This window comes from Pteropus vampyrus, unplaced genomic scaffold (assembly GCF_000151845.1).
Source record: "Pteropus vampyrus isolate Shadow unplaced genomic scaffold, Pvam_2.0 Scaffold161, whole genome shotgun sequence".
Classification (NCBI taxonomy): domain Eukaryota; kingdom Metazoa; phylum Chordata; class Mammalia; order Chiroptera; family Pteropodidae; genus Pteropus; species Pteropus vampyrus.
In genome coordinates, this window is record NW_011888942.1 from 47,445 (window position 1) to 54,061 (window position 6,617).

Consider the following 6,617-nt stretch of genomic DNA (forward strand, 5'->3'; position numbering starts at 1 on the left):
GTTGAATATCCTACCAGTTATATAATATAGGTTATCTCTCATTAATTTTCAATGTACAGTGGAAGAGGCTTTTCTTCCTCTGAGAACAAGTAACCTATGATATAAATTTAAATCTCTATGAGTAACTGCTTATCTTATGCAGTGATATATTCCCAGCATGAGCACATTTCCTACTACTTGTATCAGAATAGTCTGAAATATTGTCAATTTGTACTTAAAAATTGTTTTCTTTTGCAAAATATCCAACATTAAAACTTTGTCATGACTATTATTGCTTCACAGAATAGTTTGTCTTAGCCAAGAAAAAAAAATCAATTTTGACTTTTAGTGCATAGCAGAAACTTTTCTGAAATCTAAAGTACTTTTTATTTATAAACAAGGATATTTTGAATGGGAAAGAAAAGATGCTTGTGTGTATTTCTCAGGACAGTATCCTAGAAATTTGCATGTGCTACCTCAAAACAGGGGGCAAATAGAGTGTACATTACTAATGACAGCATGATATTGATGCAGATGGAATAATGACACACCCTGAATACTATGAGAAAAATAGCTAAGAGTCGAATGTGTTCAAAAATGTTGTGAAGATTCAAAAACCCCACCAAATCAGATGAAGTCTGTGGTGGTGAAGGCTGAGTGTGTGGACCTTGCATCCAGAGGCCATATGAGAGACCATAGAGCAGATATCCATGAATAGTGAGAATCAGTGCATCACGCCCCAGGACTAGAAAGATAGGCTATATACCACAGTGGATGGCAGGACCCCATCACTCAAAGACCAGGAGCAAGACGCCTTATCTCAGAAGAGACCAGTGATGTCAGGGTATAGTTTGGGCAATAAATCATGTAAATGATATACCAGTGTTTTTGATGAATTTTATTGGTTTGCCCATTTTTGACTAATTATTTCTAGACCTTTAGTTACCCTCCAAGGGAAGCAACAGAAAATTCTAGCTGCACCAATAAACAATGAAGAGTTACTATCAGGTTAGTGCTCTGAAACTGTTCATTCGCAAGCTAGTATATCCATTTCAGATCTTAAGCTGGAGGGAAAGTTGATGTCCATAGTTTGTAGTTAAACATCTAGTAGATATTTTTCCTATGAAATAGTGGGGCAATGAGAACACAAAAGTGCTTGCTTTCTGGCAAACAGTTCTCTTCAAACAGGATGGGCACCTTATGAAGCAACATGTCTTTGCTTGATTGTTTCAATTAGAGCAGATGGTGCACCCTCTCTCCACAGTTGTCTTATAACTGTTTGTGGTGTGGTGTTTTTTTTGACTTTCCACAAAGTGTTATGCAAAAATCAAGGCAAAGTAATATCAAGTATACACACACATATACACACACAAAACTGAAGAAACCAAAGATTCAGTAACTTATACAATACATTGTCTCAACAAACTGGTCCTACATTTATCTGAGTAGCTGCCTCTACTATCCCTCATCATACATCTCCCTTAAGCAGTGGGTTTAGGATTAGTAAAAGGCAGAAGTCCAAACCACTATTGTAATTTTTAATTTGGATATGTTGATGGGGGACTCTATAATATTTATGAAGCAGGTAGATACTCAAGTAAAGGAAAGCCTGTCTAGCCAATATTTTGTAGGTAGAGCTGCTCACTTATTTGCCCCACTCTGTCTCTCAGGATATTAACTGTGTTAGCTTCACCTCTCCTAAGAAAGCAGAATCTGAGACAAGCTTTTATACAAGTAAGCTTATTTTGGAAAGTTACCTCAAGAAATAAAAATGAAGGACTGGAAATGATTAAACAGGAAAAGAAGAAACACCAATATAGTGGTGCAGTTTCAAAGATTAGCTCTGTGGACCACTGTGCCCAATCTTGTCAGGATCTTCTAAAGATCTATAGAAAAGATATCTCAAATGGTCTGTGTGAGGGACTGAAGCGGGGTATTTAAACAATGATTCCTATCTCCTATTATTTTTGCACCACTATTCAGTGTCTGTGTGAGCGTAGGATGTGTTTCCAGAGGCACCCACTCTGCTGGATCAGAAAAGCACCAAAGCAGAAAGCCAGAGTTACTTGAAGCAGCTGAAGTAGATGCAGGCATATTGCAGTTGTAAAAGGTAGATACTAACATTAAACATTAAATTAAAATTGTCTGTGAAAGAGACAGTTCAAATTCCTCTTCTCAGGAAAAATAGAAAGTATTGTTTTAACACAAGGCTATATAAAGAATAGTTGAGAATGACTAATAGGCAAAATGAAATGCATTGCTTACCTAAAATAATAAATACAATGTGACATGAATTTATATACATGTCTCAAGTCTTATTTGAGTGACAAATCTAAACACTTGCTCTGGTTATGTTAGTACTTTAATACAAGTAAGGTTAATGTGAGTAATATTCTGTATAACTAATGAAAATAACTATTAATTGAAATGAAGTAGTCGAAAGAGATATCATGAAAAACTCTTCCAATTATCTTTCTATATTTCTCAGTCTTTCAGAGAGAAGCATGATCCTTCTAATCGCCAGGGACTATTATGATTTTGGTTTATTTGATCTAAATGGAAAAAAAAATAAGCATTTCTTAAACCAATCTTAGCATTTTTATCGCTTCTGATACAACATGGTTTTTACATAGGGAAAGAATGGAAATATTGAGGCAGATCTGAATCGGATTGATTTGGGCACTCATGAAGGAATCAAGAGTCAATCATGCTGATCTCAGCAGGCTGGCTTTCTATAAAAACTTTATGCCTTCTATACACCATTTCTTGAAATCAGAATTTCATTGGCCTCTTGACACGTACAGAGTTGTTGCTACTTTCCAGAGTAGTCAATTAGTCAATAATATTTCATTACATATCTTAAGATCTCTAGCTTTGGAATTTTTGTGTTTCCACGTTTGTCCAAAAGTTTCCTATTCTTTATGCTTGCACACTAAAATAGTCTTTGCCTAAAATCTCTAATTTTTTCAATATGGAACATTTATTGTTATTTTTCTAGCTCCTTGTATAGTCATTTAGTTTTAGAAATGCTAAACCAAAATTATATAATTTATTGAATATTGTCCAGTGCATGTTCACATTTTGAGTTATCTTACTACCAGTTTAACTTCAATATAAGTAAAGTTAATGTGGGTAATATTCTGCATAACTAATGCAAAGGACTATTAATTGTAATGAAGTAGTTAAAAGAGCTTCATAAGCTTCATATGAAGCTTATTTTATATAAAACATCAGAGTCTGGCATAAACCATCAATTTCTTTGCTTAGAAATCAAAAAAAAATACTTCTAACTAACTCAACAGTCATAGATTAAAATATAATAATAATTTAAAACATATTTACAGCTTATGAAATTTGACAATTTTTTAAAAATTAAGACCTCACAGGTTTAATAGGTTATTTGATATGGTGATACTACACAGAAAAAATTAATTGCGTGCAAGGTTACTCAAATTTCTTTGATGAAGGGATCTCCCACTTTTAAGGAAAGGATTATATATCTAGTGCATCAGATAATACTTCCTTGGAAAAAATATATGACAAAGAATCATAGATTTTCAGCTGTTTACACTTTATATAGCACAGATAGCCAATAGGAATCTTATATGTTACTTTAAAATGGCTTTAACACACAGAGAATAAAAACTGCCACAGTGTAAAAACATGAAAAAAAGAATTTATGCTTATATAGTTTTGATACCAGGACAATGATTGGAAGTATTTGCAGTCAAATTTCAAACCACCCATCACATCATCAAAAGATTGTCCTAGTTCTTTCCCTCAAGAATAATTAAAGATTTAGTTACCTCACAAAAGCCTTATGAATAAAACTCTGTATTTAATCAAGTTTATGGATCAGTTAGGACATATTTGGTTGTTAATGATAGCAAAAAGATAACTGCAATAATAACTTCCATTGAAAATAGGAGAATGGCAACAATACACTCAAGTGTCTCATCCATGGAGCTTTTAACATCCTATTTATTAGGAATAACAGAGCCTCTATTACCTGCTGTGCAGGGAGTTCCTTGGCTGCCACAGGCTTAGTTTGTTCTAGGACACATTCCCATATGCTTTATCCTTCATGACTGCATCTGGGAGGTGCATTGAATTGACACCACGCCTATCAAGAATTATAAGACTCGAATCACTGTCTTCCTCTTACTGCAAATACTAGCGTGTCACTTAGGTGATGAATAATCACAGATATTTATTTGCCAGAATTAGACTCTCCATTTCAAAACTACTTCCTTAAAACTTTAACAACTTCCACATCTATTTGATTTGAGATGCTGTGTGTGCTAGAAACCATAGCTAGAAAGCTATTATTTAATTATAACATTCGAAGTTGGATTCAGGCCTATGAATTTTGGTAAGCAAATGGGCAGCCTTAGTCCCATCGCCCTAACCATGCCTGTACTGTAACCTGCCATTCAGAATCTCCTATTTAATACACTGGGTGAGGAGAAACTGTTAAAATTGTTCCTGCTTTCAGTATGCCTCCCAAAGGTAATTTTCTTTATTTTCTTCTCCCTCTCTTTCTTTTCCTGTGTTTTGTTTAGAAGTCAAAACTTCTAAATAAGGGTGTGATTTTGGAGGTAGGAGTTAGTATCAAATTTCCCTTAGGCTCTAATCTTATTGCCTGTCCAATCTTCTAACTACCAAAAGCTATGATGTGATTTTGCTCTAACTTTCCTTTAATGTATAGAATTTGCTTTTTCCAACCCAATGAAGCTGTGGATGTTCAGAATTCTGGTCATCCTTTATTTCAACCTACAGACAAAAGGAGCTTCTTTTGGCAAGGCTCTACTTTTAATTTTAATTTTAATCTTTTAAATTTTATTTTCTGCTTTCATGTAGGCTGACTTCAGAAAAAAAAATCTTGTATCTTTCAGGTCCTTACCTAAAGCTGTAGAATTAGCTAGCACACTCAGACATTATGACATTTTTCTGCCTCAACCCTAATTTTGCAGGCTCAGTAGACACAAAATCTACGTCCCAATGTATGACAGATTACAGATTCATAGCTATTTTACTAACATAAGGATAACTAACTTCTGTTTTTGAAGGGGAAGAGGAGCCTTTACTACCCTTTGTTCTGTCTCCTTAGTTCAGTTAGTTTAAATTTCAGGATCTGTTACTATCAATCCTTATTTCTCCGTATCAAATTCTGAATCAGTTCAGTTGTCTTTGCTTGCAAGTAACAAATGGATCATACAAATAGAGATTCCTTAGGTAGATCTTATAACTCCTACACAAAGCCACAACATTCACTCTTATTGTACCAGTGAAAGAACCATTTCCAGCTCTAAATAAGTCACCTTAGCCTAGAAAATGGAATTTGCGGACAGACTCAGCCATATTCACATGGACTAGAATTTGTCAGCTTTCAATAAGACCCAATGAAAATTAGCTATGGTTTGAGGAAAGCTTGGATGAAGACTTGGAAGCTTAGAATTCAACCAACAGATATATACTATCTCTATAAATCATTCTGAATCATACAGATGTTCTTAAATATTTAACTCTCTTCCTTAGGTTCCAGATGATATTTTATACCAGCTATATTAAAAACTAACTCCCTATGGAAAATGAGCGACATTAAGTAGACCTAGTAAGAACAGTTTGTAAATATTATGTAGCTGCCATGCCCAATTTAAAAACATGCCAGATTATGGGTAGAGACCATGCAAATTAAATTGACAATTTGCTTTCCTCCCTTTTTTTTTTTTTGTATAAAATCCATGTACTGTAAAGTAAATATATTTGTAACATACATGAAAGAAAATAGAAAGTGTTCCACTAAATGAGCTTAGAAAGTATCTAAAGACCCATTAAAGACCTGATTGTGAAAAGATAGTTATCCTTAAAGAGGTTACTAAGTTGTCAAGGCTATAACTATAAATCTCACCAACACATTTGGAAGAAAGCACTGGCTCTGAAATAAGAGATCTAGGTTCAAAACCCTCAATCGTTAATTTATAATACAAAAACAAGTGTGGGTTAAAACATATTGAATTATGCTGCTGTAGATATTAATACTTGGCAAGCAGAGTTGTGAAGATTAAATAATAAAGCATACATGAATTAATTTAGCAAACAACCTAATACATGAATAAGTCCTCGAAAACTTGGAGGAATTCAGTTACTTTTGTTAAATACCATATTTTGTCAGAAATAGAAATAAAAAAGGATAATGGCATTTAATTCACTGTCTTCTTACTCTTCTTTGTTTTTTATTGTTCTTATAAAACTGCTTTTATTGTCTCTGAATCCTCAACCTCATCTGCTACTACGGTTTTGGGAGAGAATAAGAAACTTCCTGATTGAGTCACATTTAAAAATTCTCCTTTGTCATGGGGACATAAAGTACAGCATAGGGAATATAGTGAATAATATTATAATAGCTATAGTGCCAGGTGGGTACTAGACTAATTGAGGGGATCGCTTTGTAAATTATATAAATGTCTAACCACTATGCTGTACACCTGAAACTGATATAAATAATATTGAATATCAACTCTAATTAAAAAATAAAAATTAAAAAAAAAATAAAAATCCTCTTTTGTGGGAATGTCAGGCCATTATGCATCGTTTTGCCTTTATAATAGCATTAAATATCCTGGCTCACCACAGCA